This window comes from Cydia amplana, chromosome 12 (genome assembly GCF_948474715.1).
Source record: "Cydia amplana chromosome 12, ilCydAmpl1.1, whole genome shotgun sequence".
Taxonomy (NCBI): domain Eukaryota; kingdom Metazoa; phylum Arthropoda; class Insecta; order Lepidoptera; family Tortricidae; genus Cydia; species Cydia amplana.
The window spans coordinates 1,537,936-1,562,741 of NC_086080.1; the positions used below are offsets into that span (position 1 = coordinate 1,537,936).

At 38.7% G+C, this 24,806-nt stretch overlaps 1 long non-coding RNA gene across 1 annotated transcript in view; it reads right to left on the reverse strand.

Annotated features, from left to right (window-relative positions):
- Positions 1-24,806, reverse strand: part of LOC134652872 (uncharacterized) — a 503,949-nt gene that overhangs the window by 434,998 nt on the left and 44,145 nt on the right. The gene's annotated exons all lie outside the window — the stretch shown is intronic.

Sequence of the window (24,806 nt, forward strand, 5' to 3'; positions counted from 1 at the left end):
GGTGTGACGAGTTAGGTGTTAGATTGTTTTTCTACGATATATTATAATAATGTAGACGACAGAGGTCCGAATGCTCGCCGTTGTCAGAGGTTATAGGGTTTCATCTATAGGCCATTTATCTTAATGGATTAATGACTATTAGGTAATTTACTAATTTACCTAGCTATTTCAGGTGCGACGATTTTTAGCATTGCATTTTTTTCTTAGTTTTAATAATGATGCGAGGTTGCGTAGGTACGCGTGTCGCCACGCGACCGGCACAGGGTTTGGATCTAATGGCTAATTTACATAGGTGTGACGAGTTAACTTTCCGATGTGTTGCATTTTTTTGCTACGTTGAATAAGAATTCGAGTGCTCGCCACCATTGATAGTAGGGTCTCAACATATCGAACGCTAGGTAATGACTTATTTACATATTTTAGGTGTGACGATTTTTAGCTACCTATGTTCGATATATTGCAATTTTTTTTCTACCTTTTAACAATGATGTGGATAATGGGATTGGGTACACATGCGACATGCTACCGGCACGGGGTTTGGGTCTAATGGCTAATTTACATAGATGTGACGAGTTGTGTTCCTGCATTTTTTTGTAAATGTAAATTTAAACTGTTTAGACGACAACGGTTTCACACACTTAGATTTTTAGTCGCTATTGGCGACATGTTTCGGGTCCTTCGGGGGTCCTTCCTCAGGCTCGAGTGCTCGCGGCGGCTGCCCTTCGTGATTCGTGAGAAATGTAAATTTGTCAATATTTCATTGTGGAGTACCTACTTGGAGTAGGTAGTAATCACTTTGATTTTAATAAAGTATTTAGATGCGCATAGGCACCGAATGTAGACTAGAGGGTATATGTTAGAGTACTTGCTAACTCTAACATTTACTTGATAAATATCTTGATAGTAATTTGGAACACGAAAGACGATTTCTTGAAATAAACTGATTTATTATAACTTGATAGGTGTGCACACTTATAGAGTAGCGAACGTGAATATATTGAATGCATGAATAGGTACTTATTGACTAATTACGAAACCTTTATATAAACAAATGCTGATGGGGCAAATGAACAATATGATGCATGTGCAATTTACTTGTACATATTCCGGGGGGCGGTTGAGATGAGAGAAAGATGCTGCGTGAAAACTTGATCATACATTAAATCTAAGTAAAAGTAACTACTTTAAACGAAGGGGAAGTCGCTTTATCTACTCGCGAAGGATTTGTCTTCTCGCAGTGATCTTCGTCGCTGTGTTGGCGAGTCTCGCTGACTACTGCGAAGCGCGGAGACGCCCGGGACGGGGTCGGCGTGGCGGCCGCTGGCTCCTCGACGACGGCTCGAGACGGCGTTGACGGCACTCTCCATTGAACCCGTCGTATTATGATAATCAGTGCTGTAGTTCCGATTACTCCGAGGATCACGTATATCATAGCGTAGTGATGAATATCGTGATATGATATGCTCTCGGAGTTAACTTCGGTGTTCTTCAACTCCTTGATCTTTTCTCCAAGATTGTTAGTTTCTGTTTGCAAATCTTCAGATTCGTTTTTGTGCTGTAGGTGAGGTATGGTGATGTTGATGGCGTGATTTATCGGTGCCATAACTGGGTTGTATAAATCTGGTTTCATTTTAATTTCGGACCAGTGAGGTTTATGCGGGAACACCGAGAAATTATCGGTCTTAATAATGCAACCATGACCTACATTTATAAGCCCGGCATTCGTCAGCTGGTGAGCGGTTACTTGATCCGCGCACAGTGTTCGAACTTGACACTGCTCACAACAAAAGTAAATATAGGTATTTAGTGCATTGCTCTCTATCCAGTCATTTATGCATGTTGTTGTGACAGTCTTACAGCCTGATTTGTCTGACTCACAAAAACTGTTGTCGCCTTTCAGTTGATAGACTGGTTTCTTGATGTAGCAAAAATAAGAGTCCGATGATATTGTACATGCTCTAATATCAGTTTCCGAGATAGGAATATACATATCTTTTTTCATGTTTATGGAGACATAATCTGATACAGGTATTACAGCGGTTATCCTGTTTCCAGCTTTTTTGGGTATCGGAATGACCTTTAGAAGTTCATAAACATCTCTGCTAACGAGAGGCAGCCTTATCTCGAAAATAAGGACGTCTTCCATCATCCTTGTCTTTACTTTTAGCAGGTTATATATCTTGCGGAGATCTGTGTGTAAGTTGTCGATTGGCAGGGAAACGTCTCTTGGTAGAATGCTTGATATTGTACTTAACTCATTAATAAGTTGTTCCGGAGTTAGCAGGTGCAAATTGAAACGTCCTTGATAGATATCGGTGATGGTGTCTAATAACATGTCTTGCATTCCTTTTAGGTTGTGGAGCATATTACTTGCTATAGTGGCTCCTAAGTTGAAGTCGTTGATAATGTTGTTAGTTTCCACCTTTTGTTGTAACTTCTTGAAAGCGTCATCCAAATAGTTCATATGTTGATGTATCATTTTATGTTGCTGATTCATAGTGTCCTCGGTACGTTTTAATAAATTATATTCCGCTTCAACTATGGATGTTTGATTTTTCCAAAGAGATGCCATATGTTTAGCGTTGTCTCGTATAAGTGTAATATCTTTCTTATATTGTTCGGCGAACCTTTCATCCAATACGCCGAATAGACTATTAGCGATGTAACCGACACCGTTGGCAAGGCCGCGTCGGTGTCGTAGTACTTGTAGTGAGGTTTGTCGCGTGCTCGAATGCTGACTGAGTAACATCTGGTTATAGTACTCGAGTTCGGAGAATCCATGACGTAGTTGTAACGATATTATGTCACAATGGACTTGTGTCTTGATAGTTTCGCAGGTATCTTTTAAAAATCGGGTGTATTTTTGTAATGCGTTCGTTGCGTCCCAATAAGGCTCCATGTTATAATAGACGACTAGCTTCCATTCATCCCGAATTAACATCATGTCTGCTAATTTATCGAAGTATAGCCCCTGTGTTTCACGAAATGGTATTATGTTGACATCGCACTGACCGGTTGAGAGGCATGATAAAAATAATAACAGTGCAGCGAACATTGATGACAGTGAAAACTTGGCCTTGTTTGCCTTTGGTTTTTGCGGACTAATTGTTGAGTTTTGCTTATCGAGTTCTCGGTTATGTGGCAGCTTTCTCTGATGCATCTTAGGTAGTTCTTCTTCGGGGTGTTCCAATAAAATAGAGAGCTTGAGTACTGGACGCTTTAATGTGCCGTTTTTTGTTTTAAGGGTAACAACCCTTACATATCCGTCTTGTCCCGGATGTAGCTCTATAACTCTGCCCATTGCCCATTTGCCCGGTGGCAGGTTATCATCATGAATGAGAACGACGTCATTAAGGCTGATATTGGCTAGAGGCTTTTTCCATTTACTTCTGGAGTTTAATAGTGCTAGGTACTCAGAACGCCATCTTTTCCATAAATCTTGAAATATTTTCTGAGTGAGTTGCCATCTTGTACGTAAGTCTCTTTCTGTTTCTATCAATGTTAGAGTTGGCCCGCTGCTTAGAAAGTGCGAAGGAGTCAAATAGTTGATGTCATCAGGATCTTCTGATATAGCGCACAGTGGTCTCGAGTTCATACAACCTTCGATCTGTGCTAATAAACTGCTGAATTCTTCATAAGTGAGTTTTTGATCTCCGATAACCCGTTTTAAATGGTATTTGAACGCTTTGACACAACTCTCCCACAAGCCTCCTGCTGTTGGCCATGCGGGTGCATTGAAGTGCCAGGAGATTCCCATGTCGGATATCGCACCCAGACACTCTGAATTCACGATGTTCTGGATTTCGAGGTATTCTTCCTGGAGTGTCTTGCTTGCTTTAAGGAAGTTTCTCCCATTGTCGCTGTACATGTGTAAGGGAGTACCTCTTCGAGCTGCCATTCTGCGCAACGCCGCTATGAAAGCTGATGCAGTCATGTCCGATACCAGTTCCAGATGTACAGCTTTAGTGGCCATGCAGACAAACACGCAAACGTATCCTTTAGTAGTCTTAATGCCACGACCCTTGTTGGCCTTGAGGAACACGTGGCCTGTGAAGTCTACGCCAGTGTGTTCAAAGGGACGAGATGGATTGCTTCTTGATGCAGGTAAGTCTCCCATGATTTGATTTTTCATATTAGCTTTTTGTTTTTTGCAGGTCACGCAGTGCTGAATAAATTGCTTAGTAGCGCTGTTGCCTCCGACGATCCAATATTTGTTTCTTATGAAATTTAGGGTTAAGCGTGTACCGCCGTGTAGAACCATTTTATGTGCGTTATCGATGATAAGGCTAGTTAAGCGATGCTTGTGTGGTAAAATGATGGGGTGTTTCATGTCATACGCAATGTATGCGTTTCTCAATCTTCCCTTAACTCGTAGGATGCCCTCTTCATCTATGAATGGACACAGATCAAGTATGTTGCTTTTAGTCGAAATAGGTCGACCCTTCTTCAAATCTTGATATTCGTCTTGAAATTCTGTTTTTTGGACCCGCTTGATAATTAAGGCCTTTGTTTCTCTTATTTCCGATAGATGAAGGTATTTGCCAGTTTTTCTGTCTTGCTTTTTCGTGATGAATCTTCGGACCCAGGCTAGTACATGCACTAGTTTTGATAACGAACTATATTCGTCAATTAACTGGTCGATGATATTGGCTTCTGTTTCAGTGTTTACGGCGACGTTAACTTGTATAATTTTTTGCTCTTCGTTCGTAGTGTAGGTAATGGTTTTATCTTCACTTTCTGCTTGAAACGTCGGTAGCCAGGTGGGACCTTCCCACCATAAAGTATGTTGTTTTAGTTGTGACGCGGTAAGTCCTCTGCTCGCGCAATCCGAAGGATTCTCTGCCGATTTAACGTAGCGCCAGCACTCGGGGGGGGATGACTTCTGTGATTTGTCGCACCCTGTTGGCGACGAATGTATTCCAGCGGCTAGGATCACCTTGTAGCCACCCCAAGACGGCGGTCGAATCCATCCAACCATAGATCTTGATATTATGGTCGGTTAAACATTGTTTTACCTTGATCGTCAGTTTTGCAAGAAGATGGGCTCCACACAATTCTGCTCTTGGTAGCGAGATAGTTTTGCTATTCGGTACCAATCTTGATTTTCCGGCTAGTAGTACAATTTTTGTTTGACCTTCTATATTTACTTTGCAATAGATAGCGCATGCATAAGCTCGCGGCGTCGCGTCGCTAAATGCATGTAACTCGATATCGCTGACAACGCCGGTACCGATCCATCGTTGTATTTTAAATGTGTTTATATTATTGTTTATATCTTGTTTAATAATTAACCATTTCTTATGTATATCGCTTGGTATCTTGTCATCCCATTTCAGAGGGGTTTTCCACAAAAGTTGGAAAAGCAGCTTCAAGTTGGTGGATATGGGGGTGAGCCAGCCCAAGGGGTCGAATAATTTGGAGATTTCTGATAATAGTTGACGTTTGGTAGTGTTTTGCGGGACGTCCGAAACTATTTCCATTTTTGATTCAAAATGAAATATATCTTGAGAAGGGTCCCATTGGAGTCCTAATGTTTTTCTTGATTCCATTTCTTTAAAGTTGTAGTTGTTTTCATCAGACGTATCTTGATTGTCTGTTCTGGCCAGGTCTTGGTGATTTGACATCCATTTTCTTAAGTAAAAACCTCCAGACTGTAATAGCTTTTGCAATTCTTGCTGTAATTGCTTGGCTGATGAGACGGAATGGGAACCGTGGAGAAGGTCATCCATGTAGAAGCATTCTTCGAGCGCTTTTGTGGCTTCAGGATAGTTTGACCTTTCGTCATGGGCTAATTGCTTTAAGGTCATCATTGCTAGGAAGGGTGCCGCTTTTTGACCGTAGGAAACTGTTGTTAGGTGGTATTCTTGTAACCTTTCTTGTTGTGAATCTCTCCAGATAATCTTCTGCAAACTCTGATCATCTTGATGTATCCATATCTGCCTAAACATTTTCTCGACGTCGGCGATGTAAGCTACACGGTGCTGTCTCCACTTCAAAATAAGTGATAAAAGGTCCTTTTGAAGGTTAGGTCCTTTGTGCATGATATCGTTGAGGCTGACTCCTGTAGAGATCTTTGCTGATCCATTGAATACGACACGAAGAGATGATGTGCTTGACTCTCTTTAAACGCAATGATGTGGTAAGAAGCACTCAGTCGTCTCATGTGCCTCACGTGCCTTATTCAATTGTTTAGTCGGCGATATTGTCATATGACCCATAGATAGGTATTCGTGTATAAATGACTTGTATTGTTGCGCAATATGTTTATTGTTGATGAATTTATATTCCAATTGCCGGAATTGCGCCACAGCTTTACTTTTGGAGTGGCCTAGTTTCTGTAGACCATCTTTTTTCAGAGGAATCCGTACTTGATATCTTCCGTCTGCTAACCTTGTCGTTGTTTCCTTGTAGTATTTGACACACTCATCTTCTTCGTCGGCATCGAGTGTTTGTGTTGGTATATCTTCGATTTCCCAGAATTTCTGGATGTCTTCGATGTCATTTAACACCAAATTGCATTGAAAGCTTTGCGGTACTCTCCCGCATACAATCCATCCCAAGTGAGTCTCTTGTACGACAAGGGATGAATTTTCATGCTTGTACATTCCATGCATTAAAATAGTTGCGTAAACTTCAGCGCCCAATAATATATCGATTTTGTTGTTGATATTATAATTGGAGTCTGCCAGAGATAATGTATCCAAAATATCCCATCTTGGTTTGGGAAAGGTGAAATTGGGTAATTTTCTTGTTACATCCTTCATAATAAAGGCCTCGGTGCGGTGTTGAAAGAATATTTTTCATCCGATGATAAACAGGTCACATACAGCCTGCCTTTACATGTGCTATCCGTAAGGCCCACTCCTGTGATCACTCCCTTTCTTTGCTGTCGTGGCAACCCTAGTTGTTGAGCGGCGTTTTCAGAAATCAAACACATCTGGGCCCCTGGATCTATTAAGGCCCGCATCGTACAGGGTACTCCATCATTTCCCAGGATCTTGATCATAGCTGTGGCTAAAAGGATATTTGGGTCTTCATAGTCGTCTTCACGTTGTTGTGCCACGTGAGTCCCAAATCCTTGTTGTCGACTTTGATTTCCGACCGTATTTAGCGACGCTGCATTTTGAATGTGTAATGAGTAATGACTCGTGCAAAAGTGTATTATGATACCCGTTGCATTCTTGACACCGTTTAGTAGAATGGCAAGGTTTGCCATTATGATTGTATAAACAATTACTACATAGATTAAGTTTTGTAATTGTTTTTCGTTTAAGTCCTGGAACCATGTTTTTGAACTCAGTACAAAAATATATACCATGATCTTGCTGGCAAACTGGGCACTTGCGCCGGTATTCGAGGCCTGTTTTGCTGGTTGGAGTCTTGTTGCTTGTAAAATACTGATTAAAACGGCTTGATTTGTATTGATTACTTGATGTAGATGGAGTATTGAAACTTGTTCGATTAACAGCAGCTTCTTGCTTGCGCCGTGATGACTCCATAGCGGTAAATTTGCCCTCCAAAAATGACAAAAATTCCTTTAATGATGGTAACTCTCTGGGCTGTTTCAGAGCCGTCATATATTCGTTGTGAGTCTCGGTGTCCAATTTCTGTTGCAATAAATGGACTAATATCGGATCCCAGGTGTCAATGTTGACTCCTAAGTTTTTTATACCGTTTAAACTTTCTATAGTGACGTCATGGAGTCGCTTGACGTGACTTGACGTAGCTTGTTGCATCACAGGAAGGCTTATGACGTTGTTTATGTGAGTCGTAAATATTAGCTTCTTGTTGTTATATCGATGGTTTAGTATTTCCCAACACGTATTATAATTTTCTGAACTGATGGGTAAGTGCTGTATGAGTCTTTCTGGTTCGCCCTTGATCTTGCTCTTCAGAAATTGCATCTTTTGTGCGTTAGATAAACATGGATTACTGTGGATAGCTTCGGTGAATAGATCTTTAAACGAAACCCATTGTTGATAGTGACCATGAAATACGGGGATGTCTAGGCGTGGGGTAGACTTTTCTCTGTGCGACGTTGACCACAACTTGCTGTTAATTTGCTTCTTAATTGCTGCATGCTCGTTTTCGTATTTTGTAAAGGTATTCTCGTAGTCTTCATCAGTTCCCCCGAGTTCACTATCTATTTCCCAGTGCAGCGAATCGATGGCAGCCCAGCGAGAGTCCAGAGATTTTATGATATCTTCAAGCTCCCATTTCTCTGCAACACTGTCTAGCTTGATATTAGCCAGTGTTCGGGCTAATGCCTTGAAATTGCTACTTTGCTTGCGTAACATTTCATCTAGCTTGCTGTTATTCCCTTGCGACGTAAACGAGGGTTCGGACTGATTTATCTCGCTTCCGGATGCTGGCAATGTCGTCTTGGCTGCTCCAGGTGGCTGTCTTGGCGTCGGTTTAATGTTGAGAGGGTTAAACTTGATCGTTTCCGTAGGCGCGGACGTTGAGGGGACTGACTTTTGAATTAATTCTCTTGTTTGCATGTAATTGTCATATGTATCGTCATAAAGATTGTTGCAGAAGTAGATGTGATTAGGATTGTCAAACTCACGTAACTTTTCGTCATTGTTGTTGAACTCCTCCCAGTGCAAGTCTAGAGAAGATAGCTTCCTCTTGATGTAATCTTCAGTCTTACGATCTTGGCTATCTTTCTTGAAGTTTATTCTTACTTGTTTGATTGCGGTTTGCAGTTGAATCTGATTTTGATACAGATCCTCCATTCTTGATAATTAGTAATATTGATAAAAAATAACTTGATAATGATAACTTGCTGGTTCTCCTCTCTTGATGAGACGTGTTCACTTTTCTTGCTTTCTTGATTGTTCGCGTATGTATATCTGCCTTGTTGCTTAGTTGACCTTGTTGTCTTACTTGATACCTTGATGATTGCTTGCTCACTTGCTGGTTCAATGTTCTTCGTGCACTCCGCTAGATCTTCCTTCTCAACCCAGTCGGTGGAACCCGCTTGTGGGAAGCCAACTGAGTCGAACTGACCTCAAACTAAAGGAGCACAGAAGACGGAACTCGAAGGACCAATAATGTTAGAGTACTTGCTAACTCTAACATTTACTTGATAAATATCTTGATAGTAATTTGGAACACGAAAGACGATTTCTTGAAATAAACTGATTTATTATAACTTGATAGGTGTGCACACTTATAGAGTAGCGAACGTGAATATATTGAATGCATGAATAGGTACTTATTGACTAATTACGAAACCTTTATATAAACAAATGCTGATGGGGCAAATGAACAATATGATGCATGTGCAATTTACTTGTACAGTATACTACGCAGCGCAATAAGATTTTGGCTCATCTCCAGTTGTCCAAATGTCCGTTTAGTTTATAACAATGGCGCTTCAGCTAAAGAACCATACTGTCATTCATAATCTTGACGAATCAGCTACCTACACTGCAGTCACTCTCAAAGTGTACCTACTCCGCGCTCACTGCCTATTCACTCTCAAAGCCTCTGTGGGGGCCTCCGCGGGAATATTTGTAGTAGGTAATAAGAAAAAAATAAGCGGTTTAGATTTATTTACAATATTAGTAGTGGTAATTACTGTAATTGTTCCAAATTTTAGCTGTCTACGTCAAACGGTCCCTAAGAAAAACGCAATTTAACCGATTTGCAAAACCGAAGTGACCCCATAAGAGTTCCGTAAAAAAGTTTTGTATGGAACACTAAAAACAGCTCTTCTGTAGGTATGTCCCATCCACAGTGACAAACGAAATTTTTTAATTTGGGGTTTCGCCATATATTTCCCTTCCCAAAGGGGTTCCGTCACCAAAAAAGTTTGAGAACCGCTGAGCTACAGTTATAACCTATATTGTTAGATCCACAAATCCACAACTTTCTGAAGTGTAGCCCTTTTCATACAACACTTGGCTTCCAAGGAATTCTCTCATTTTATAGATTTTTTATACCACGTCGCGTTGTAGGGAACAGCAACACATAATGTTTTATGCTACAGCACAGAATAAATAATAGTACTAAGTACAGGGCCCCTATTCGACATGTGCAACTGTCAAATTTCGCGTCATTTGAAATTCAACTGTTGAAGTTCATTTGAAGTTCATCAAGTGCTGAAGTTCATTTGGTACAAACAATAATTTAACAAAAAACAACTTTGTTTTATTATTACTTTAAGGTTTATAATGGTTTGGTTTGGTTGTCACCTAACTGTGGATTGCTAATGTCAAATTTTGACAAGTAATGATTCCAAATGTAGACTTTTTTCTCTATGACCTTCGGCTCCATCTTGGAGTTTTTGACGTGCGAAAGGGTAATTTATAGCAAAGAGTAAAACTTTTTTTTTTCAGTACGTAAGTTTACATGAATTAATGACATCTTGTGAGCGATAGACTAACGAATGCGCTGTAGGCGATGCGGCGGCGAGTAGTGGAACTTACGTGACAATTTCCATCAATCAAAAAGGGACTACATTGCTGATGGTCGATAAAGGCTATTAATAATTGAATTTTAACAGCAAGAATGCCTTATTGACAAGCGATCTTTTTGTTGAACCCACACCTACACGTCAAATAATGCTTGCTCCACACATTCTCCTATAAACGCTCAAAATCGTAAAAAAATGAAACAATTTACTCATCACCTCTCTCAACTCAAGCTGCCTATTTCTAAACCACGTTAATAAACCACAAGTTGTACCTTAACACATTTCGTAAACCACATATTCAGAAAAGTCCGTATTTTATTACTAAGTGGAACATGAATAGCTTGTATTACTTTTTTGGCATAAAAATAATCTAAATTAGTCAAAATATTTTGACTAAATATTGCGCTACTGCTACCTACTATATAGGTACCTACTACCTTAGTAACTTGGTAACTTTGTCAGTCACCAACTATTTTGATGCTACCTACAAAGAGCATCAAAATAGTTGGTGACTGACAGGTTAGGCTCCGGTCTTGGTAAGTAATATAATCAAATACAGTAGGTCATAAGACCTAACATTACTACCAAGACCTAAAAGTACCTATTGTTTAATATGTATCTACTCAGAGATGATTTTTAATTAAAGGAGATTAAATACATATATGTTATTCAACTACAAATAAAAAAATTAGATCTATTTCAGTTTACACATTTTTTTTCGTTTAATTTTAATAAAACATTAAAGTTTTTAAGCATTCAACTTTATTTAATTTTCTTCACTTTATTATTTTCTGATATTTAGGTAGGTATGGTGTTTCAGGTTGGTAACAGGAAATAAGAAAACCACACCTCTCCAAAAACTCTGCTGGTGATTCACGTCTGTAAGTTTAAATATGAAACATGATAAAAACACTTAAATTAAAAACTTAATGTCTGGGAGACCGAGTTTTGCTCTGGAAACATATAATAACCCAAAAATGCGCGTTTTCCCAGAGATAAAACCTAGCTAGATCGATTTTGCGCCCCCGTAAACCTCCATATAGCAAATTTCATCTAAATCCGTTTAGAGCCGTTCCCGAGATCCCCGAAATATATATACATATAAATAAATAAATAAATATACAAGAATTGCTCGTTTAAAGGTATTAAAAACTTATAAATAAATTATTAGCCCTAAATCCTGGTAGTGAGTGTAGTGACCTACCAAGTGCGGTAGGGTGCCCTTCTGCAGGCTGGCCGCTTGCCCCGCTGGATAAGAATGCTGATCCGCATCATCAAAAGCATACAGATATAAAGCGCTTTGACAGCTCCTCATAGAGGCAACGCGCGTTAGGCCGCACGCCATAAATCTAAGCTAAAGTCTTAAATTCGAGATCATGAACATGAAATATTGTTCGCTATAATATTAAAATCATAGGTATTAGACCTATGATTTTACTATTATAGCGAAAAGTTAGCAGGAGACGGCCGTGCCGTGGTCGTGATAGGTACAGCATGCGTGGACCAGACAAGCAAACCCTGAATTATGTCCCTACCTATTTTACTATACCTTTGTTCACCATTATGTTCACCTATGTATATTTGCTCTTCTTTCCAAGATAATCATCTTTTTCAAAATGTAACCCGTATAATCGGGCTGTATAATTGCCTCAATTTTTTTTACACAAAGTTGTATGTAATCTTAATTCGATAATTAATGATGTTTTACATATTTATCATATACTATTTTGCAAATTTTTCTTGGATATTACGTTGTTTATTTCGATTGACGATTACTATGACAGCGTTTTTTTTTTCTTTTTTGGCATTTACTACAGTAGCCAGTGTCATGTCGATATAAAAACACTTTAAAAATGGAAAGGTTGAGTCCTCAATACAGTGACATTATAACTCAAACAAGAACCATCCAAAGGGGGGTGGGGGGAAATTTCGTTATCTGCCTCTCTATCACTCTTGCATATACGAGCGAAATTTAATGGTGGCAGATAACGAAATTGGTATCGCGGCAGGCCCTCTTTAAACAAACCGCCTTGATTCATCAATGTTATATTTATTAGGAACAAACGTTGACTGCCGACTGTTCTATATATTATACTACTCTTTGCTGCCCACTTCTAGCGCTGGCGGTACACCGCGAAAATCAGTAAAATGCTGCAAATGGTGTTAAAGGTCTGAAAATCGGTACGATTGATCTTTAGGACATTTGAAACAATTTGACCCGAAGCGCCAACAAATAAAAAAAACGAGAGGAGTTATGACGTCATGTTTTTTTGTATGAAATAAAAAAAAATGTTTAGAAACCTATCGTGTATGGTATTAAACGAAAGGGCTTTCTGAGCCAATGCTAAAAATATATCACATAGTTACATTTCAGTCATTTTGTTTAAATTATAATTTATAATAAAAATAGTTTTCAAAACATACCAAGTTTGGGCTTCTCCAGATACAATACCATAATTTTTTTTGTATCTTCTAAACCGTGCGTCGTAGCGCAAAAATATTAAAATGTTCATTCCTCTGTAAGAAACCCTAATTCATATTAAAAAAAAAACACAAAAAAGAGATTAAAAAACACAAAAAAAAACTTTATAATGCTGTATCTCCTAAACCGTGCGTCGTAGCGCAAAAATAATCAAATTTTCGTTCCCCTTCAAGAAACCCCTAAGTAAGATTTAAAAAACACAAAAAAAGAAAAAAAAAAGAAAAAAAAAGAAAAAGAGGAAGAAAAATATTTATAGGGCTGTATCTCCTAAACCGTGCGTCGTAGCGCAAAAATAATAAAATTTTCGTTCCCCTTAAGAATCCCACGCACTGAACAACCTATCACATTAGGACATGAAACAATCATCATCATCCATTTTTATTATTATTTCATTGCATTTCAAAGTAAGTGCTTGGTCGTAGAAAAAGTATTGTATGCAACGTTGTTTAACTGAGTCAAAAAATACTAGTGGCGTCTTTATTAACAATTTTCGGTTGTTGTTTGTTGTTATTGTTACTCACGCCACTCGCCTTTTTTGACCTCTCTTAAACAACAGTTGCATAAAATACTATTACATGTTCCTTTGGTAATATCTAAGCTTTAAGTAAGAAAAAGTTCTGATGAGTGGGGGGTGGAGAACTCGGGAAAGGGGGGACGTTAAAGGTGAGTTTTTTCGGTTAATTCGTTCTTAATTATTACATAGACAATTTTCACTACGACTTATAGATTCCGAGATATAAGCGACTTTCTGAAAAAAACCGTTATATATTAATTTTATGCTTTCTTTTTAAATATTTAATTGAGAGATTCATAGATCACACTATGTAAAATTGAAAAATAAAAAAAACCTAAATGTATATAATTTCAAAATTGCTTTATTAGGGTTAGATATGAGGATATTAGGTATAAGATTAGAGGTATATTTTACAAAAAAAACTTACCGTATTGTATCTGGAGAAACCCAAACTTAATTGGTATGTTTTGAAAATTATTTATATTATAATTTAAAAAAAAAATACTGAAATGTAATGATGTGATATATGTTTGGAATCGGCTCAGAAAGCCCTTTCGTTTAATACCAAACATGATAGGTTTTTAAACAATATTTTTTTATTCCTTACAAAAAAAGATGACGTCATAACTCCTCTCGTTTTTTTTTTATTTGTTGGTGCTTCGGGTCAAATTGTTTCAAATGTTCTACAGATCAATCGTACCGATTTTCATACCTTTAACATCATTTGCACATTTTACTGAATTTCTCGGTGTACCGCCAGCGCTATATAGGTATACTTGGTCAACCAGATCTTGACAGTAGAAAAAGGCGGCAATTTTGAAAAATGTAGGCGCGAAGGGATATCGTCCCCAGTGAAATCGTCCCATGGAAGATTTGAATTTCGTGCCTTTTTTTACTGACAAGATTTGGTTGACCAGCTATATACATATTATACTACTCTTTGCCTACGCCTTTGTTTTAAACTTTTTTTTAACAAGTTTTCACAGACAATTAATAATTTGACATAGACACATCAAGGCGGTTTGTTTACAAAGGGGCCTATCGGGAAGTGCGAAAATCGAAACTCAGCTATTTGCCTCTTTATCGCTCGAATATGCAAGAGTGATAGAGAGGTTAGATAACAAAATTTCTAATTTCTGACTGTATTTTTCTTTAAATATTTTCAAATATAATTAAGTTGCGTTGTTTTATCACAAAGTTAAAAAGACTTAAAAGACCACTGTCTGTATTATCATCATCAGATCAGCTCGATGGTAACCATAAAAATATTGTATTGTCACCCATATTACATATTATGTACTTATGTAAATTTTCAGCTTCATTGAACACCCGAGAAGTGGGTCAAACTAGACACGCGGTAGCGTGTCCAGCCAAGTTCAAAGAAAAAGGAACTGGCGACGCAGCAACCGTGTGTAATATTACACGAACCATTTCGAGCTACTTTTGACCCCTTCACAACTTGAAACCTACTTAACCTACACACATGAAATTTGGCACATGTATTCAAGTCCCTTAGCTTGTTCAAAATACACTATTTCATAAACATAGCTCAAACAGTTATTGATAAATTAACGTTTAAAAACCGGCATTTTTGTGACTGACTGACATATAGATCAAAAACCTAACCCACTTCCAGGTGACCTAGAAACTTGAAATTTGGCATCAAGGTAGACTATTAGGTGTATATAGAAGGAAAAATGTGAAAATTGGAAATGATTGATATATTGATGGAAAAAAAATAATTAATACTTATAGACCAAAAACCTAACCCACTTCTAGATCACTTAGAAACTTGATATTTGGCATCAAAGTAGACTATTAGGTACATATAGAAGGAAAAATGTGAAAACTGGAAATTATTGATATTTCGATGGAAAAAAATAATTAATACTTATAGACCAAAAACCTAACCCACTTCTAGATGACTTAGAAACTTGATATTTGGCATCAAGGTAGACTATTAGGTGCATATAGAGGGAAAAATCTGAAAACTGGAAATTATTGATATATCGATGGAAAAAAAAATACTTATAGACCAAAAACCTAACCCACTTCTAGATTACTTAGAAACTTGATATTTGGAATGAAAGTAGACTATAAGGCGTATACAAAAGAAAAAATGTGAAACTGAAACTTTTTGACAATTAACCGCGCGTTAGCGAGGGTCTCCTTTTCAGCTTAGGCAAACTGCTGCTGCCAAGACAAATCCTTTATAATTTCAGGATTTTCTACACAGCACAGAACTTGGCACCCATATAGATCTCAATTCTTTTGTCGGCGAGTCAACAACGACACGTATTCTCAATATTGAACTTGGCTCTCATTTCACATTTATGTTTTTGTTGGGATTTAATTTGCATGATTTGATTGGAACCACATTGGAACAGACAGACAACCAACGGGACAGATGAAACTAAGTAAAAGCTTGAAAAAATGTGGCTTTTTCAATTTCTATTGCAACTTCAGATGAAAACGGGGTCTCTATTGTTTCCCAAATAGTTTTAAGCCATAATGTATTGTTTGCTCGAATTTTCGTTAGTCATAATTCATTTGGTTCAGAAACGCGTCACTTTTCAGGATTGCCATAAAACAAATCTATTATGACTTAAAACTTTATGGGAAACAACGGGACCCCATGAAAACGTCCTTATTGAAGCATAAGGACCCTTAATTTATGGAAAGCCACATATAACAACCAATTCGAGGCTACTAGGTGGCAAAATACGACTCAATACGAGTAGGTAGGTCAAATACACGAGAGTAAGGATTTATATTTGGCCAAATATTCTTGTGACAAAGTTATTCTTCCTCGCGTTATCTCGATTTTGCCACGGATCATGAGAACCTATTGTTCGCTTGACAATTAATCCCAAGGATTGGCGTAGGCACTAGTTTTTCCGAAAGCAACTGCCATCTGACCTTCCAACCCAGAGGGTAAACTAGGCCTTATTGGGATCTGTTAGGCTGTTAAAGTTTAAAGTTACCTACTCGTAAGTCTCGTAACACAACATATAAGTTTCACATAACAAAATTACTTACATATATATATATATGTCGGGGACGGATGGTCCCGATGGCGGTGGGCGCGTGGGGGTAGTACCTAGATGTATTACTTCACAGCCAAAATAGTAGGTATGCTACCTACGCATGAAATAAACATTCGGACTCATTAACCATACTAGTGCCTACTATTATTTGAGTACTAAATAATAAAAATAACTAATCACTATTCCAAAATTATTTGAATCAAAATAAAAGATCACGTGAAACCGTTCAAATCTTTATTTTACAAAAGTAAGCTTCTAATGGCACATAAGAAATCAAAATAACACTTGGAATAAAACACTTAGCTAAACGGTTAAACAACGTGAGAATCTATAAGCTTTCAGAATAATCCTTCAGGTGTAAGCCTTCAGGAACGTAGCGAATTAGGCACGAGCTTGGCTAACGTCCGATCTCTAGCGCGGTCCGATCAAGAAGAAGGAAGCCAGTTCCAGCGGCGGAGCCAACCGCTCCCGCCTCCAAATTCAAGTTGGTAAACCTGCCTGACCAGTCTACCAACATAACGACAAAAATGCCTGCTCGTGCCTACGTTCACTCAAGATACCCCTCTTGACGTTCCAAAGCCTTCTACCTGTCATCTTAGTTCATCAATACGCCAATAGATGGTGGCGTTACTCTCTACGCAACTTTAGGATTCCGTTACAAGCAAATAATATGTAGCCAAACATTGCTAATCGATTTTATACAGGCGTTTAAAGCTATGAACTGTAACACTGCAATACGTCCTTCTGGTGTCTCGCTCCGACACGGCCGTCCTGCGTTACACACGTCCTCGTGTGTGGGTGTATGCATTTGATACTGAAACAAAACATACAGCACAGTATCTCATCGCTCGGTCATTCCTGACCAACAATTTGGGTCTCACTCAAATTACTATTAAAATCAAACTTTGTCATCAATCAAACCAGAAAAATAATTGTTCAAAATTACTTTAACAATCCTCAATTCTCTAGTCAAAAATAGTCCATCAAGCAACGACTAAATAAAAATAATCATCAGTAATCATCGCCGCTATCTAACGGATACACACCAATAATCATCGCCTCCAACTGGCGGATACTTTCAAATTTATGTGAAAACAGAACAATCCCAAACCTCAAAAACACAAATAACAACAGCTCTAATTCATTGCTCGGCAGTATCACTACTATTGTCGTCAATATCAATTTACGGGGAAATTATCTGTCATTAAAAAAAAAAAATTGGTCATATGTGATCTAAATTTTTGTAAGACATCTTAAAATAACTAACATTCTGAATTGATAGTTCCAATTTTACTCATATGAACACAGTACATAAACGGGAATTCATTTTTAACAAAACAACACCAGTCCTTCGGTGCATTGCCAGTCCTTTGGCAGATACCAGACCCTCGTCAGAAGTAACCATCTCAGCCGCGTAAGTGCTACTCCTCGCAAAGAGCATTCTGCACATAAAAAGCAGACCACGTGCACCTCTTACATGCTCCGGTACTTCTGATGCGGTCACTAAACAATACCCAGTCCATCGGGCATACTTTCAGTCCATCGAAAGCAAAACAGTATTGCCCAGTACATCGGGCGTACTCTCAGTCCTTCGAAAGTACAAGCTTTCAGTCCGTCGAAAGCAAAACAATGTTAACAGTGAATTCCAAAAAAAGAAAATAAAAACAGGTCTTTAAATCATGTTACTCAGAACCATTGGTACTATCAGCGTCAACTGATTAACTGAAACTGAACATTACTGATCAAAATCACTAAAGATAGCTTTCTTCTTTAGCTTTAACAACAGAAACTCGCTCAAGACTTCTATGCAGAAGTAAAACATCTCAAAATAATCCCAACGAAATGGGAACTGCTCACCAGCTTAATAAAGTATGATGCACGCGACCAAGTCAAAGGTGGTGGTGGTGAGGTCCAACCCATGCACGGAGGCTGATCCTTTCCGCTTGCCGTTGCCGTTGCTGTGGCAGATTGCGAGAGACACGATGTGGTTCAACATAGCTGGCTGTTACTGAAATCATCATTTGCACGGTATCAGGTTCATCATGTATGCAGGCTAAACTCAAAAGGTTTATGAAATGCAAGGTGGCAGACACAAAAAAAACATGTTTTCAATGTATACGGGGCTTCAAAAATCTCAGAATAAAATTTAAACTTCAATGAGTGCGCTTTAATTCATTCTATGAACAAACACGTGTTCCAAAAATAAGTAACACGGTAAAATGGGCCAATACGAAAAGTGACAGCATATTAGTTACGTTCGACTGTTATGCTTCGCCATTACACTCAAAATAAAATTCACTAATAAACAATTAGAACGAAACCTGTCCTTTTATTTCCAAATCTCCAGCACAGAAGATACTGCACAGCCGCCTCTGTATCACGGGCGCAATGGCGTCCGCAAGCTCGCTCGGCTCCGGCTGCAGGACACTGTAACATTAATTTTCATATGCGTAGCTCATGTTTCCATAGTATACACGATTTGTGATCTATCACGGCATTACGAGCAATAATTTGTCGCAATTTTATTAATTACTAAACATTACAGGGTAAAGATTACATAATGCTTGCATTGGCAAATCAGCAGGATCAATTTCTAACGGTGCATTGTATTTTTATGAAAAAAAATATTTTTCGAGGGTAGATGCACAAGTGAGCGATGAAATAATATCACGTCGCGACAGCCAATATTTGATTTTAATTAAAAATATGGATTTCACATCAAAATAACTTAAGATCACTTAGATTTCAACGGATTTTAAAAATTAATTGTATTTTCAAATCAATTATTGAGGGTAGATTCACAAGTGAGCGATGAAATAATATCACGTCGTGATAGCTAATACTTGGTTTTAATTAACAGTATGGATTTCAAATCAAAATAACTCGAGATCGCCTCGATCTAAATGGATTACAAAAATTAATTGTAAAGAAACGCGGCGATACCAGAGATGACGTCACGTAACGACCGCTATGCTCGACTGCCTCAATCATAATTCACAATTTCACAATAATTCTCACCAAATAACAATGAATTACACTCACCATTCAATCAAGGTTAGACACGTAAGCTTACCATTACAAAGTGTCCAGATTATGGAATGTAGGTCACCAGAAATACACCACGCTCCCAGGTGGCTGTGTAAGCAATACATGAAACTCCGCATCTATCCCACTTGCTGATATCGGCGACAGATGGTCCCGATGGCGGTGGGCGCGTGGGGGTAGTACCTAGATGTATTACTTCACAGCCAAAATAGTAGGTATGCTACCTACGCATGAAATAAACATTCGGACTCATTAACCATACTAGTGCCTACTATTATTTGAGTACTAAATAATAAAAATAACTAATCACTATTCCAAAATTATTTGAATCAAAATAAAAGATCACGTGAAACCGTTCAAATCTTTATTTTACAAAAGTAAGCTTCTAATGGCACATAAGAAATCAAAATAACACTTGGAATAAAACACTTAGCTAAACGGTTAAACAACGTGAGAATCTATAAGCTTTCAGAATAATCCTTCAGGTGTAAGCCTTCAGGAACGTAGCGAATTAGGCACGAGCTTGGCTAACGTCCGATCTCTAGCGCGGTCCGATCAAGAAGAAGGAAGCCAGTTCCAGCGGCGGAGCCAACCGCTCCCGCCTCCAAATTCAAGTTGGTAAACCTGCCTGACCAGTCTACCAACATAACGACAAAAATGCCTGCTCGTGCCTACGTTCACTCAAGATACCCCTCTTGACGTTCCAAAGCCTTCTACCTGTCATCTTAGTTCATCAATACGCCAATAGATGGTGGCGTTACTCTCTACGCAACTTTAGGATTCCGTTACAAGCAAATAATATGTAGCCAAACATTGCTAATCGATTTTATACAGGCGTTTAAAGCTATGAACTGTAACACTGCAATACGTCCTTCTGGTGTCTCGCTCCGACATATATTATGTACCTAAACATATTACTTTTCTAAAAAAAGGACTGAAATCTAGTGCTGCGAAGAAACGGTATTTTTGTTCGGCTTTTTTGTTGCTATTTTGGCATATGGATACATAGTAGAAGAAGTAAGTATGGAATCCTCCTCCGTTTTGCGTGGTCCGACGCACCTGGCCGGGTTTTCGCGATTTTCCGTCAATGTCTGTCAATACCATATTTGTTACGAACACCTAAAATAATAAGTTTAAAATTAATCTCAATGTCTCCAGTTTGCTGTTCATTCAAACTGACAAAATCCAAATTTCTGAGGCAATATACGACCGCTGTCTTATATAAGCCATTAAAATTCATCATGAATAACCCTACGTTGCGTTGTTATAAATTTAATTAAATAAATAATTATTGTATTTAATTTATAACAACTAATTAGGCATAGCGTCCAATTTAGAATATGACACAGGCATACCTTAATTTATTAATCAAAGGACCTGAGGTAAAAGTGAGAAGAGGTTAATAAGCAGATGCACCAGCTAGTCGCCGACGCTCCGCTTCCCCCGGGATTAGCCCTTAAGCCTGCACCTAACAGACTGGCTCATAGGGGGCTATGAGCTTGCTGTTGCGTCAATTTTCATTTTTAGAAAAAAAAAACTAGTCTACTAACTACTAACAACACAATAAATGCTTATTTTGCCGCATTCTTCACTATCTCTCCCTATTTCACTGCCATCTAACCCAGAGGACAAAAATATAGCTTATTGTGGCTACTGGCTACTCCGTCTACCTCATGACTCATGATATTTTACTTCACCATAAAGTAATTGGTGTAATATCAAATGATATTTTTCACACAAGTTACAAGAGTTCATTGCTAAGAGCCGGGGTTAGGACCCACGACGATTGGTTTAAAATTTAAACTTTATATATAATTTGTTACCTAGTAATTATACTAAATCTGTTTTCTTTTTGACATTTAGTGGTATATGTATTGCTGTATGTTTATTGTCAAGTTTTTTTTAATTCTGGACAATTGTCATATATTCGTTTTCATGATAGATCTACACCAACGCAACTGCATGTCATGTTCTTGCGGTTTATTTTTATAACGCCAAGATCGAAATTTGACTGTTAACTCCATCTTGCGTCGAGTAGGGGAATCAAAAAACTATAGAAAATAGAAATGCAGTTTACTCTATGCCATAGAATCCCCTTTTAAATGTCATAAATCCAAACATGGCGGCCATACCAATAGACAACCAAGTCTAGCGATGAAATGATTTGTTTACATGAGATTCACTGACAGGTGACACACTTTACCTATTCGACAACCCATGATTGTTCAGATTCAAATGAACTTCAACATGCGACGTCAAAAGTGGCATGTCGAATAAGGCCCCAGAAGACTCACTCTCTAACAAAACGCGTCTGTTACGATCAGCACAGATATGGCCGCTAGGTGATGACAGCGCCACGCGCGGCTTATGGCTTTCCCCAAAATTGGGGCCGAACGGATGTACCTACTTTTAGCTACCTGTAGCAAAGCGACGAAATCGGGGAGTGAGACACGCCTGGCTATAGACGCAGCATTGAACGCATGCAATCACCGGAATGTATGTAGGGAAAATGACAATGCGCTTACCACTTTTGCCGCCTAAAAAACAATATACGATCATTAAGCCCCCTCCACACTCGATCTCGACTCCACATTGCATTAGCGGCTTCGCGCCGCGATTCTCTGATATAAAATGGGTGAGCGGCAAACGTATCGCGTTGACCGCTGCGTTTAGCGCATAAAACAACCGCGCACTGCAGTGACTGGGTCTCCGCGGTATTTGTTTAGTCTATGTTATATTAGCCAAACCAAACCCATAGAACCACAGGTGTGGTGTGTGGTAAGTACTCGCAACGTGACTTTATCTTAATAGCGTCGGCGCACGCGCTTACTATTTAAATGCTGACATCACCCGCGTCGTTCTGATCGGTAGACGTGCATTGCATAGTCGATTCCAATATTCGGGTACCATAAAAAAACCGGCCAAGTGCGAGGCGTACTCGCGTTGGAAGGGTTCCGTACATTAAGGCCGACTCACGCTTGACTGCACATTTCTAATAGGTTTTTCTGTCATCTATACCTATAGGTAAAGAACTATTTCTCAAAAATGGACTGCAAAGTCGACGTTGCCGGTTAAAAAATAGGTCGCGAAATGCGTAGTTTATGGTCATTCATAAATTAAAAAGTTAAAAACATTGCAGTCTCGATTTCGGGACTGCAATGTCGCATACAAATTCCATTATTTAATGAGTTCCAAACTTTTTAAAACTTTAAATGGCCATATCAAATGAAGACATAGGTCCCTTAAACAGCCAAACAGATGATCAGCACTTATTATTATAAAGCCTATAACAGACTATCGCACCGCACCGCGACCTTGGAGCGTCGCACTCATAAGTATCGAGATATCTCTTTCTCGCTCTCACTTATGGGTGCGACACTCTAAGGTCGCGGTGCGGTGCGATAGTCTATTACAGGCTTAATGTTGGTACCGCGACTATTTAGGTGTCTCAAATAGGTTGGCGTATTTTCAGCAGAAAAATACACTTTTTTTTTCAGAGGCGGCAAGCAAATCTTTTTAATGGTTTTACCTTTTTCTGTGAAAATTTGAACGTTGCTTCTGTACAATATTTCTATTTCTTGCACCATTTTTGAGAATAGCACTATATATGACTCGGCTGGAAGGCTACTTGCTGGCTTCGGATTCAATTAAACGGACTCCCAAGGTCGTCCGTTTAAAACGAATCCTCAGCCTGCAAGTAGCTACTTCCGATCCTCGACAATAATGTACTAATTTTTTTCCAAATTTTAGACCCAGTAGGTATTCTTGCGTCCGCACAGGTCCATTTTATCGGTAATATTGGTCATACATAAAATAATAACATAATAATGGGCGATCGAAATCAGCGGGCCAAATTGGCGCTTGCGTCCGCACGGCCTGATTTAATCGGAGAATTTCATCAGATTGGCGAAAAATTGTCCTCGTCTGGACAGGCCTTAACGAATGTAAAGGTCACGTAACACTGGTCATCGCCAGAATTCAACTCACGCTCTCTCTGGTTAACACAGCCGTCGCATCTTTCGCCGCCTAATGTATTGACACTGCGCATAAATTTGTTCGCGTCGGCTGACGGCACTTCAAAGCGACCGCCTCCGACAGTGCAAGTGGTGTGACTTGTGTGTGACAGTAGTTTAGGTAATGATACCCCGGCGTGTTGTGTGCAATAGAGGGGTTTAACAACTCCATGACTTCAAGATACCTACGTTATTTGTTTGACTGTCAACCGTATTATTTCTATTTGTTAGCCTAAAATAGGCCTCCAAGTTTTTTTAGGCTACAACTACAGAAACATTTTATCAGTAAATCAAATCAAAAACAGACGTTTAAATAATACGCGAAATGCCTCACTCGCAGCGATAATCATTGAAAATTGCATTGCTAATAAATTAAATCAGGCGTTAAAATTGTTCCGTACCTAGTTGTTTCGGAATTTACAGATGTATGCTTCCCTAAATTTCATCATTTATACCTAATAAATGCCTAATAACTAACACTAAGAATCACATGAACCTAGCTACCGGCATACAATTGTATGGACATGAACATTCAAAAATTGTAATTGTGTTGTAGTTTTGTATGTAAAGCTTCTCCTCGTTCTAATTTCTTTATATAACAATTTTTAGACACGAAAACGGGTAACAATAAAAATAGATACAGTATACCTACCTATGTTACGTAATTAAAAATGTTCATGCCAAGTTTCATGTAAGTACCTACCTAATTTAAGTATGTCGTTTTAAAATGAGAGCGTAACTTTGATTGTATGAGAGCGGCTTTTTGACAGTGGGTTCGTGTGACTGACACAAATATTTAAACATAAATTATATAAGCACACGCATTTAAATTCAAGTACATACAACCTGGGCCGGATTAACCCTAAGGCAGAGTAGGCAACTGCCTATGGGCCCCGCCTCGGCTAGGGGGCCCCGCCTCGGCTAGGGGGCCCCGGAGGCCCCGCCCCCGCGCTCGTAAAAAAAAATATTTGTTCCAAATAAGTAGCCAAAATTCATAAAAAAAAAATTATGGTACCTACTCATACCTAATGTCCAATATCAGTTTCTCAGACACAGAAACATTAGATGATTATGAACTTAAATTATGTTATTTTATAGCTTTTAAAGTCTGTAATGTCGAGCTCGAATTTCAGGCTCTCGAGGGCCTAAAACCTCATCAATGGAAAGTCAGTAATGTGGAGATTGCTGAGCTCGACCTTCAGCCTCACTTTTTACCTCAATTTTTGGTTTGTCTTCCAAATTTCCTCTTCTTCAGCTTAGCCTTTGGCCTCGCTGCGCCAAG